This window comes from Monomorium pharaonis, chromosome 2 (assembly GCF_013373865.1).
Source record: "Monomorium pharaonis isolate MP-MQ-018 chromosome 2, ASM1337386v2, whole genome shotgun sequence".
NCBI classification, from domain to species: domain Eukaryota; kingdom Metazoa; phylum Arthropoda; class Insecta; order Hymenoptera; family Formicidae; genus Monomorium; species Monomorium pharaonis.
This window is the reverse complement of record NC_050468.1, coordinates 14850024-14862925: the sequence shown is the minus strand read 5'-3', so window position 1 is coordinate 14862925 and position 12902 is coordinate 14850024. Positions and strand designations below refer to the sequence as shown.

General features: G+C 32.4%; 1 protein-coding gene across 2 annotated transcripts in view; it reads right to left on the bottom strand.

Moving 5' to 3' along the window:
* LOC105834320 (protein numb) overlaps window positions 1-12902 on the bottom strand; it is a 64200-nt gene that overhangs the window by 26639 nt on the left and 24659 nt on the right. For both annotated transcript variants that reach the window (XM_012676713.2, XM_012676715.3), the window contains exon 2: window positions 9640-9684. The gene's annotated coding sequence lies outside the window, so the exon portion shown is untranslated. The remainder of the gene's footprint in view (window positions 1-9639; window positions 9685-12902) is intronic.

Genomic DNA, 12902 nt, shown 5'->3' with positions numbered 1-12902 from the left:
GCCGCGGATCAGCTCCGAAACGCTCCGCGTTGGAGCTGGCACTCCGCTCGCGCGTGGATCGTAGCCGACCCGGGTAATTTTAGTCTGACACAACGGCCACTGAATGGATGCCGCGGATAGATAGAGGGAGAGACGGAAAGAGAGAAAGAGAGGTAGGGGCAAATGCTACTACTGATGATGGATGTCGCGATGCGTGTAGGACATGGCGGCGCGAGATGCTCGCGAGAGCCGGCCGGTAAAAACGTAGCTAGATAGAGAAGAGGCTGTTGCCTTCTTCTCTTTCTCCTACTCTTCCTCCGCTTCCTCTTTTTCGTCGTCTCTTTTTAACTGCGAGCGTCCCGAACTGGTCATACAACTTATTCCAGACTGACGTCAGAGATTCCACCTAGAAGAGTGGGATTCCGATCGGTCTCTCTCTCCGTTTCTGGTCTTGCAGGTAAGTCTTTCCTCTCTCCGAGTATACCTCTCTCTCTCTCTCTTTCTCTCTCTCTGTCTCGCTCTCTTCGAGCCTGCTGGTCACAAACGTTGCGAACACATCGTCGCGAACAACAGCGGTGAACCACGTACTCTGCTGCACACCAGAACCGCACAATGCAGCAGTCGTCAGCACTCCGTCTTACGTGATGATGTCTTACGATCTCTTTCTGTTATTTTTAAACGATGACTGCCTGCGTCCTCAATACGTCTGTCGCAACAAAGAGCACCGCAGCACACAAATTCTAATCGTACTTTTCTCGCTCTTCACACGGCTTTGTTCTTCATTCCTTTTTGCATCGTCGTTTCCCCACTAAATGCGACACGCAACTCCGTCGGCGAAAATATTTTCAACGCAAATCGTTACGAATTATTCAACGATGTAAACGTCGGACGGACATATGTGAGACTAGAACCAGCTCCGTTCAACTTTCGAATCTGATGGCGTTGTTACATTCTACGAGTGGACCTGTTCTCTCAGCGTACTCCACTCGAGGATATTACGTATATCAATTAAATCAATTTCACGCGCTACTTTAATGCACCAATTAACCACGGCCGCGAAAAAGGCCTCGATATATTTTACGAACTGCTTCTCTTTTGTGAATTTTCGTAATTTAGCCGATGCACTATTTTTCCACCCATCTAATTAACCGTTAAGCGCAATGCTTCCGATGTGGTAATTAATGCATCAGCCACCCGAGAAGCATAAACAATTTAATCTCTTCCATTCGTTATTATCGCTTTCTTATCTCTTTTGCACGTTTTCTTTTATACGTACTCGCCTTTATTTATCGCTAATCCGAGAAATTCACACGTGATATCAGCTTGTGAAATAGATTTTTCCGCGATAAAATAACATTTGTCGCAAAGTGTATAATACGATTATCGTCGAGGTCGTTTAGCGTGCGTCAACTAATGGAGCAGCGGCGAGGCGCGGCTACGCGACGCAAGTTCCCACGTTTTTCCGTTAGCACCGTCGCCGTCACGCTCAGCTACTTCCGGCGACCCCACCGGAACCCGAAGTACGTTTAATCTCTCATGGAGAATCCAGTTAAAGAGTCCAGGAATTTGACACTCTCGTTGATCACGCTCGGAAAAATTTCATTCACATATTTCCACTCGAGGTAAAATTTACGCAATCAAGCGGATAAAAATGCACAGTCGTGACAGCACGTTAAAGTTTTTCAGCTTATGTTAACGAAGAATTGATTAAAAGTTTAACGGGTATATTCACGTTTAAAAAAACTACTTTTTTTTTTATTAATTGGGATAGAGAGAAAAAAATTTTTGTCAGGTAATCCAACGGGCGATGACAGTGTCACGACTTTCGAATGCAAGTTCAACGTTTTCACGATCTGATGAACGCGCCATCTGGATCCACAGGTAACACAGGTAGATGATTCAACAATGCAACAATTTCATGGAGGACATGAAGCGTAGCCGAACACTTATCAATAAGATTCAAATTTACCGTCGCGCCGTTTCAATCTTACTACGGAAAACGACGCGACGTGACATCGGCTGACTTTCACCAAGCGGTGAGAAGAGTTTATTTGAAGGTACACTCCCGGGCACAAACGAGCCTGACCAGCGGATATACGACAACCCCCCCCTAAGAGGCTCTAGACGCGAATGCCGCGGGCCGAGGGTCCAACAGTCCCAGCTCGCTCTATCCCACTTTGCCGTTTGCCAGGGACAGACATACATCTGTCAGGCCCTTCCTTTAAAAATATTATATTGCAGTACTTATTTCCTTTTTATGTTTGGTAGATAATATGCTCCTGCATCATATAATTATAAAACATTAAATTTATTTCACTTTTTCAGATTTTAGTTTAGATTTTTTGTTTAATAGATTGTTAGACAGCTAATGCTTTTATTATGTTTTATCAGGATTTTTTTCTAGAACACTGCGGTCTTATCATTTAGTTTTTATTTTTATTAATTTTTCATTATATAGTCTGTGCAAATGTATTTTCATCTTTTAAATTATAAAATTAAAATTAAATTTAAATTTAATCAAAAATTATGATATCTTTTATAAATAAATGTTTTCTTCGCATTTGCACAAATATACAAACATATATTACACATTTTACATAAAGTTTCAGGAACGTATATAGAGAAGAGAACCCTCTCACTCGAAACCAGCCAAACAAAAATCCCTCCTCTTTCCTCTAACATGAATGCCTTAGCCCCAACTCGGACCCAAGTTGCTTCCTCTCTTCTCCCTACCTTACGAGTCTCAGGGATATAGTGAGACTCTGCAGTACCCCGATCATCGGCTTCCGCTCGAAATTAAATCAGCGCAGCAAAACCGGTTTTGCACATGATTACACCTTCCGAGAGAATGAGTTGAGCTCGATTCCTGAGCTGGAAATGGAGAAATTTATATCGGCACTGATAATCCCGGAGATCGCCGTTGCGATCTGGCAAGTTACGATGAGACGACGATGGAAAGTTCATATCAACTCAAAACGAAAAGCCAGGGTGGATAACTGAAGTTTACGGCGGTGAGAAGAGCAGCTGCCGAAGCAAATGCTCGTACATCTGCTGAGACCGAGAGAAGTTTACCACGGGAGTCTGACGCGTCTTTTCGACCAGAGAGCTCTCTCGTCGAGCAGAATCTGTTTTCCTTTTAAAGGAAACAAGAACTCGATGAAAAATATTGCAAAATTACGATATTTTCTGGCTCTACCAAGAGCCTGTCAAAGGAACTGATATTATTTATGATTAATTTTTCTTATGTAAATTCTAATTGGAAATGTAGAGCAATTCTTGAAATTAAAAAATGCAAAACAACTTGCAGGAATTAAAATCTCACTCAAGCGGAACGAGTTTGCATATTTCAATGTTACAGATAACGGAAAATGAATAAACGATTATTAAATAATAATCAGTTTTAAACAATTTAGCAAATTATTTTTTTTCTAATAATATTAGAAAGAACATAAAAAAGCCATCAATTTAATCAAGGTTATTTAATACTCCATGCAATTTATAAACTGGCTGGATTTAAAATAAAGCTACATTTTCTTGTTACGCGATTCTTACGTAAATGGAACTTTAACCAAGTTGCACACGGCTTAAGCCTTATTTAAGCGAGGCGTAGTCTAACTTCTAACGGAATTAAAAGTTCTCAATGACGTGCACCCGTCAAGCAGCTGCGATACGTGGATTTACTTTCCGCGTTTAAGGGCGCGCGACAAAAATGACGAAAGAAATCCAACATCTGCCTTTGCCCTCCTACGTCCTCTCGTGCTTTCGTACCCTGATTCAAAAGCTAAACACGATATTACAGGAAAAATGATAAGTACAGAAACATTTTTCTCAAGATTTCATTTAATGAGCATGCAATCATATAAAACTGGAAATAACCTGAACTTTGATTCAAAAGAAGTTCAAGGGGTTTTAAAGGGGAGCGATTAGTTTAATTTAAAAATTAAAAATGCCGATATTTATAATTTCATTACAATAATATATGATTAGGATTAAAAAATCGTGACAAATGTGATAAGAGAAACATAAAAGAAACATAAATTTAAATACAGCATGTTATACTACCATTTTATTTTCCTTTTAATTTAACGAAGAGCTTTTTCTTGGGGCTACAAAAATATAAAAGCCTGTTTAATTAATTTAACATTATCTTCGTATACTAAACGGAATAAAATTCCTTTCAGTCTTCAAGAAGCACAAAATATAAATGTGAGATTTCTTATTTCTGTATTCTGTAAACAATAAGAATAACAAGAATACTTTAACAAGGTAGCACAAGTAAAATTAAATATCTCCTTCTTATATTTGCTTCAGCTTGAACGCCGTATATGTATTGCAGAGCGCGAATGAAATCATTATTTTAGCACATGTTGTGATCATGGCCTTGTCCCTTATTTCTGCACGCAGTAGAAATCTCCGCGGTCGCCTTGCAAAAGGTCGTGAGCCGCAATCGTGCGTCGCCCAGCTGCGACGCACGATTGCGGCTATTTCGGTCGAATTTTTTTTTTTTTTACGTATGTTATGCACACAGCACACTTACAATCGGCATATGCGCGTATAGGAGTTTCACAATAGTGACGCACGCACACGCGAAATGCTGGGTCGTTACGTGTGTGCACAGGTGTAAAGAGTAACGAACGGTAGGTGCACTTGTATCTCGTGATCGAAGGGCGACTCCCAACATCTTCCATGAAACCTGCAACTACGGTTACGGTGACATAGGCCATTGCTATTCCGGTAGCACCCTTTACGTTAGCAGCACCCTTTACTCATTTACGTGTAAATCACTGGACCTTTAATATTCGATTGGCATGTTGCAATATTATAAACTAAAGAAAAATTGTAAAAATAATTAATATCCGTGTTAGAGACTAAACTGCTTCTTAGTATAGTAGATTTATTCAATTTAAAAATTCATTTTTTAAATTTGTATTAGGTAACTTATTTTAAATTGAATAAATCTATCATACTAAGAAGCAGTTTAGTCTCTAATTATTTTTTCATCATTATAAACAATGCCTGTGTAACACAATGTTTAGAATATAAAACGTACAAACCTGGAAATAAAATTTATAAATATGAATATATATAAATAGAACTTAATAAATATGAATAAGTTTAGAAAATTGACTGTACAATTTGAAACACATTTGAAAGCTTTTAAAGCATTCGGAATAACACGTTACTAACTTTTTTCGAACTTTAAAAGTATCACTGATTACATTAACTTTCAATACTCTTTTATCGAGCAATAAATTCAACGAAAATACGCTCTTCCAGCAGAGGAAACTTTCGACAGCATAAATTTTCTAATATTTTCAAACTGGCAGAACTTTGAAATTCATCGTGTCGATACGTTTTCTCAGAAAGTATTCCATTACTACATTTTCATGATAATAATAATATTGTAATAATTATAACCATATGCGAATTTTAAAAAAGCGTAACGAAGATATTGTTGGACTGTGTATTCACTTACAAATTATAAGCAACTGTGTATAAACAAGTTCAAAATACTCGTTCGGCACAACTCGTTATGGCATATGACATGACGTTGATAATAACTGGTTTCCGAGAGCAAACATACTATCGTAAAATCTTGTCTATTACGGTATCAACAGACAAATAATTGCATTACTTTACATATGCAACGATACATCATGTCATTTCGTGATCGTTAATTTGCAACCTGATAGATTTATTACGATGAATACCTCATTAGAAACATACAAATTTTCATAAGTTACATTTGACAATGCGGAAATAGTAAATTAATGATCTTGTCGGTAAAAAATGAGGAAGAACATTTCCCGCAGACATTAAATTATTTGTCAGATTTAAATAAATTTTCCATTTAAAATACATATTTTATTTATGTGTATTACTACCGTCTGGTAACACTTAACTTAAATTCATGTATTATTCAATTAATTTTTATTAATTGAAATATATACTATGTAATAAAAATACAAATTTTTTTATTTAAAAAATATTTCACATTTTTAATGTTTTCAAATTAATGTGTTTGTTAAAATTTTTAGGATTAAAATATCGATCACTTTTATTACAGCTGTCAATATATATTATTATATAACAGTTTGTCAGAATATCTAACGTTTGAATGTTCTTCCGTTGTGCAGAGAGCATGCGATAATAACGTCCTATACAGAATATATACGTCTTTCAAAGTTCTCTCGCACGTGCGTTCACAGTCGCGCCATATGGCTGTGACAAAACCACATGCCGGTATATTCCCATGTATATCGAGCTAACAGGTACCAACGAAAGCATGTGTTTTAGCGTACATCACCTCTCTACGGACAGAATTTCGACCGTAATTGTCGTAGTTCGGTAATTAATAAAGGTACTGCAAGCTCTAACGTAGATTTCGTGAATATCTTCCACACATAATATTGCTAGAAAATTATATAAGCTAACATATTTAAAGTTTACATATTTCTATTACACACACAAAATAACAACGCATTATATAGCAATATTTGATAACTGATCTGAAAAAATCTCAAAACTTGTACAACATATATACTACGTATTTATTTTTTTCTAAAATATGATTAACTCTAATCACGTTATAATTATATAAATATACTTTATAATTATAACATAAAGTTGATTCCAACTTCCATTCGTAATAAGAACTTCTTAGCACAAACATAGTAATAATCGTATAAATTAAGTAATATATAATGTCAAAACCCCGAAGAAATTTTATTTTTAAAAATTGTAATAGACAAATATGTGGATCATTTAGTGACCAGATTTTTTTCAAACATATTGGGAATTCTTCCAATAGTTTGTAGACGAGCTAGAATTTTATCAGTATTAAAACTCTAAAAACGACATACTAACTTTACACAGAATCATATACATTTGTGTGTAAAATCCAATTAATATCACAGCGAGATCGACAAGGCAAACGGTACATGAGTCCCGAGAGTCGCGTTCTCAATTAAAATTTATTCATTACAAGTATCCGTTGGCATACTGTTAAACAGATAGGAGCAATTGAATGTTTGATGCGTTGAACGTATTCGTTAACAATGATGCAGAAATTACGCGATGCTTTCAATTAGTGATTAAATGTTAGCAGGTCAATTCAAAGAATTAAACTGTTTAAGCATGTATTTAATGTTTTCCAATAACACAAACATTTGTGACAAATCGTATCAAATAAAGATTCTAATTTCATAAATAAACTATAATTACTCATATTTTCGAAACAACAAACGATCTTTAATATTTTTTCTGATTTCTCATTTAACGTAATACGTTTCTCATTAATTTTGTATTATTAAATTATTATTCTTTCTTATAATTAAAAGCATTGTTTTTACTATTTAAGGAAAAAAAGTTCTCTTGTATTCATTCAAGTATTCATTAATTATGGAAAAGTCTAACGCTTGATAAGCATTATATAGCATAATCATATAGAGCCTTAATATAGAAATTGCTCTTGCAACCAGAAAAATGTCCTATTCGTGTTAATAACACCAAGTAAGCTATACAACGAAATAACGAGGTCTTATTCATCTTACTCGGTAGCTGCCTTTGTTGAGCATGACAGTTTCGCCGGTTAAGAGATTGCGCGCTAATGAGTGCTTTCTTCTACTGTTACTCGCTTCTTACCACGAATCAACTGCGATTCAGCAAATTAAGCATGATACAAACTCAGCCTTCTAAACGTACCTTCTATCCGATGGAAAGTCACTCTAAACAACGTGTTCGTGAGAATTAACCGATAATCTCGATGCCGACTATTAGAAGAAGGCGGAAGAAATCGAAACCGCTCAATAAGATATAAATCATTCTTATATACTTATTTTTTACATTACTTATGTCGCTGTAAAGTAGAATGCATAAGAAGATGAAGGATCTGTCATGGGAATTCTGAGTCAAGGCCCCATAACTGCCCCTTCTCTTTGGTGTGCGTGGTTCACACAATAAGTGCCGCGCAACAATGGAGCCACGAAGAGCATTGTTATTTGTACACAGGAATAAACGAGCATACACGCGCTCAATCGCGATGTGAAATCGGGTTATGGCAATTAACGAAGCATAACGTTTCGTCACCAGTCTCCTGCGCGTCGTTAAACGTTGATTAGATAGGCAAACTGATCCCCGAGTACGTTCAATGAACGTTTCGTGGACATTCGATAATCGGCAGGATAACGGATGATTCAACGTTCGACATCCAAACAAATTCGAAAGGCTAAGGTGTGCTTTACGTGATGCATTCGCGGTGCAATTTCAACGGAAGTTATTGAACTTCGTGCCGATGATTTAATCAGTTTGCAATAATAGTCCGGTGATCGAGTTATCGCTTCAATTAACACTATAAAATTATTAGTAAAATATTTTGTTCAATAATGATAAATTAAGGCATGTATTCAACTAATATCAAAATTTTTTTTAATTAAAGAGAAGAGAAAAGACATAAAAAGAAATATTTAAAAAGAATTATGCAATAATATGACACTACTTTTATACAATATTTAAAAATGTAGAATTTTACTATTGAGTATAACATTCTACAACATAATAACTCATATATTAATATTTGTTCACATATTTTAAAATAATGAATAAGGTTATTTACGTCATCCTCCCTTCTAAATTTATATAATTTAAATATATAATTTTAAGTATAAGTATACAAATTTTTATACATTTATATACTTATACCTAAAATTTATATATTTATACTTATGTGTTTTGCATTCTCTATTGAAATATAATATTTATTAATTCTCTTAATTTCAAATAAATTTAATATCTAAAAGTATATGAATATATTTATCATATAGTCTTCAATATATTTTTCTTTCTTTTGCAGTGTATTCGAGAAATGATGGAAATTAACATATTAAGAGAACTTGAATAAATTTTTATCAATTTCTCATTAATGTGGGACAATTAAATAATTGTTATCCGTTGCAAGATTTATTCAGACACATTATACATTTTACTATAACTATAATATATCTCAATTAAAATAAAATTTTATATATGTTATAAAATAAATTTAGTATTAATTATCTTAAAAACAATGTAGAGAAAAATTTTTATGTTAAATATTTGGATACTTAAATAAATTTTGGTAAATTTTAGGCTTTAGTAATATAGATAAAAATTTCTCGTGCAAATTTATCTCTCATGCAAATTCAATATTTCACAATACATACTTATTTTTATACTTACATATTTTATACATATATACGAATATTTTTGTGTATTATTCATATCAATTTTACATAGAAGAAAAAGAAGTTTACAAGAAACTGCACACTTTACAAAAATACATCTACTTGTTATTTATAGCGCAGTAAAGCAAGACGTTTTGCAATGTTGCATTACTTTGTATATAATTTACATTCCTATGACCTATAATCCCAAACAATTTCGTACATTTTGCATGAAGAGCATGTGAAATATCGAAAGCACATGTCATCAATATGGTACAAGAAATGAATCAGAATAAAAAGCAGATGTGTAGATTTTATTGCTTATTCTATCACCACCCTATTCAATATTTATGTCTTTATAAAAAAACGTAGAGTTAAAATTGAAAAATGATAGAAGTATCTAGTGTAACTTTCAAAACATGAACTACGGATGAAATAATACAGATAAATAATAACTTACCACAAATTGTACAGTTTACTCCAGATCAATGGTTTACACTTCCGTCTGAAAAATATAAAAAAGGAAATTTGTATTCGTATATTTTGTATATAAAACAGGAAAATTGTTATTACTATAATAGTGCTATATATTTATCTATACATATATGTAAATTATTTGTGACATAAAGATAATATTTAATTATAAATATTTTGTTAAAAATATATCCAGAACTTCCAAAAAATAAAGTTTGCAGCAAATAAAAAAGTACCCAACTTTATATGTAAACGTATAAATATGAATAAAAAATTACATATAGAAATTTGCCAATGTTATCATTGAGCACAAAAAAATTAATTTGTAGGTAATAAGTTATCATTAGGATGAAACAAATAAGTAAAAATTCTAATTAATTAAAATAAATTATTTAAAAATTAATGTATATTAATAATAATTAATATCTTAATGAAGATTTCTAATATGTAATGCTAGCGTAATACGTAATATGTATATATATAAAGATATGTTAAGATTTACGGTTATTTGACTCACAATTAATTGCCAGAAAACAATCAATTAGAGAGAGAGAGAGAGAGAGAGAGAGAGAGAGAGAGCTCTTTTATAGCGTCCAAATGTGTGCAAAGTAATTTAAAATTAATCATCCTTTAATGTGACAACGCTTTATATAACAAATGTTATTTTTGATGTCACTTCGTTTTTTATATACTAGCGAACAGTAATTTATCCTTTTATAAAAGAGATGAAAAATGAAAGACAGACGGTTTTGATTTACTATGCTGAAATTTGATAATTATCTGACCAACGTACATGCGACGCGCGTACATAGAAAACTGGAATTGTGTCTGTCATGATACTCTTTTTCGGAAGAGGGAAGAAAAACATATTCACATTGGATTGACTCGGTGCACGACTCCCAGGCGAGAAGACTCGTCGCCGATTCGTTACAAAGGAATCCCCGAGCTACTTGAACGTATACGCGCCCCATAAAAATGTGCGCGGCACTTTATATCGAGCGAGACCGTTCCCACGACACCCTGTGCGTCTCTCCTATGGGAATATTTTATAGGGGTGAATTTATACGTACGAACGCGAACACGTGCGTATGCGTGCGTACGTGCATCATACACATGCATGCGTCTCGTGAGGCTGGTTCTAACGGTAATCAACGTGCACGCATTTTCATCGGCGGTACACTAATCTCGAAATAACAGGTTTTGTTTTCGATTTCAATGCAACTCTGGTCAATTAATTAAATGTAGAGATTCTTAAATTCCTTTAATTAGTCAAATTTCATTCAAATTTTATCCTAAATTTTTCATCTCAGCTATGTTAAATAAAATAAAATAAAGAGCAAGGATGGGAAGGAGGGAGAGGGAGATGGAGAGAGAGAAAGAGAGAGAGAGAGAGAGAGAGAGAGAGAGAGAGAGAGAGAGAGAGAGAGAGAGAGAGAGAGCTTCAAAGGACAATATTCTATCTATATTATGATTACAGCATTTTTATGACTGTAATAGTAACTGAGTAATGAATCATCTATTTAAATTCATAATGACGTATTCTTCCAGAATAGAAAATAAAAATACATGAAAAAGGATATCTGGACGTTAATCTATGAAAAAGAAGCTTAAGAATTCCTATCGCTTCTGACTACATGCAATGTCTATTTTAAACTGATTTGAGTCACGCATGGAAAGATTTTAAAATACTTTTTTACATTCTTTTTTTAGTATATTTTATTTTAATAAAAAATATATAGAATTATTTTAATTTATTATTTAATTATTTTATATTATTTATAGGTTTATTGCATTTATTATATTATTCGATATATATATATATATATATATATATATATATATATATAGCATTTCATAATTTTATTGGAATATTAATAGAGATTTGAAAATCTCATGCAAAACCCTACAATTCTTATATTCTTTAAAGATTCTTCTATATTACTAAAAATAACAAATTCGATCTGTAATGTAATATGTAATGACTTTATAGAATCATGCTATAAAAGCCTTTGCGATAACGAATTCTTTATTATTATTTTCTCTTGACAAATTAGATCACTTTATTAATACACATATTGATTTAAATGTAACCTAGATATATATCCATTTGCATATCTATCGAAGATATTACAGTGTTATATTAACTCGACTTTCGCTTTAAAGAAGTCTTATTGTGAAAGTTGTAACTAAAGAAACAATATGATGGATTCAATAAAATAATGTTAAAATTCATACTTATTGCTATTTTTTAGGCTTTGTAAGTATCGTGTTTATATAGATTAGTTTAGTTATAGAGCTCAATTTTATACAAAATTTCGTTAAAAATATGTTATTTTCAAAAAATGTTACAAGTATAGAAATATAAAACTTCGTAAGTTTTATTTTATAAAAATTCATCATATATGTTTCTTATTAATTTTATCATTCCATTTTCGTTTAATTTTCTAATATTGTATTTTTTTCATATTATAATTATGTAGACTGATTTCCAAGCAAATGCAACAATAAAAGAAGATTCGAAAGATTAATTGTTATTCATAATTTTAGGAGAAAAAAATCAAACATTTAATTACGTACAGGGCATGGCTGAGATAGCGGAAAGTATAAGTTGTATATAATACTAATAAAATAATGCGTGCGACAAAATGAAGAATAATATAAATAATGCTGCTTTAAAAATTGCATTTTAAATTCTGAAAAAGTAACCAACGCTGGACATAAATTCTTTAGCCTTTGAGAAATGACTCCTGATGAAGGAAATTCAAAATAGGCAAGTATTTTAAAAATTTGTACTGTAATTATACTAATATACATATACTTGTATATGTATATATAATATAAGTTTAATCTGCAAATTAGAAAAGAAATTCTATCAATGTTTATTCATTCATTTATTCATGTAAAACACAACAAATATATCGCATCATCTATACATTTTCTTATAAAAAATAGTTTTGATTTATTATTAAATAATGTTAATATTTTAAATAAATAATTATAATTAAAATATTTAGCACATTAATAAAAATCTGTGATTTACTGTAGAACATCGACAATGATTTGCAACGTAAAATTATTACTTTGATGTAAAATCTTGCTAATTCGCTAAATATGTGCAAGAAAAGAAAAAATGCAAAACTTAATCGAATTTATCACAACTAAGATGGCAAATCTCTAAAACTTTGAGCAGTTACAAATAATGCCTTTAGGAAAAATAAATAATTGTATTACACATACAAATAAAAAATA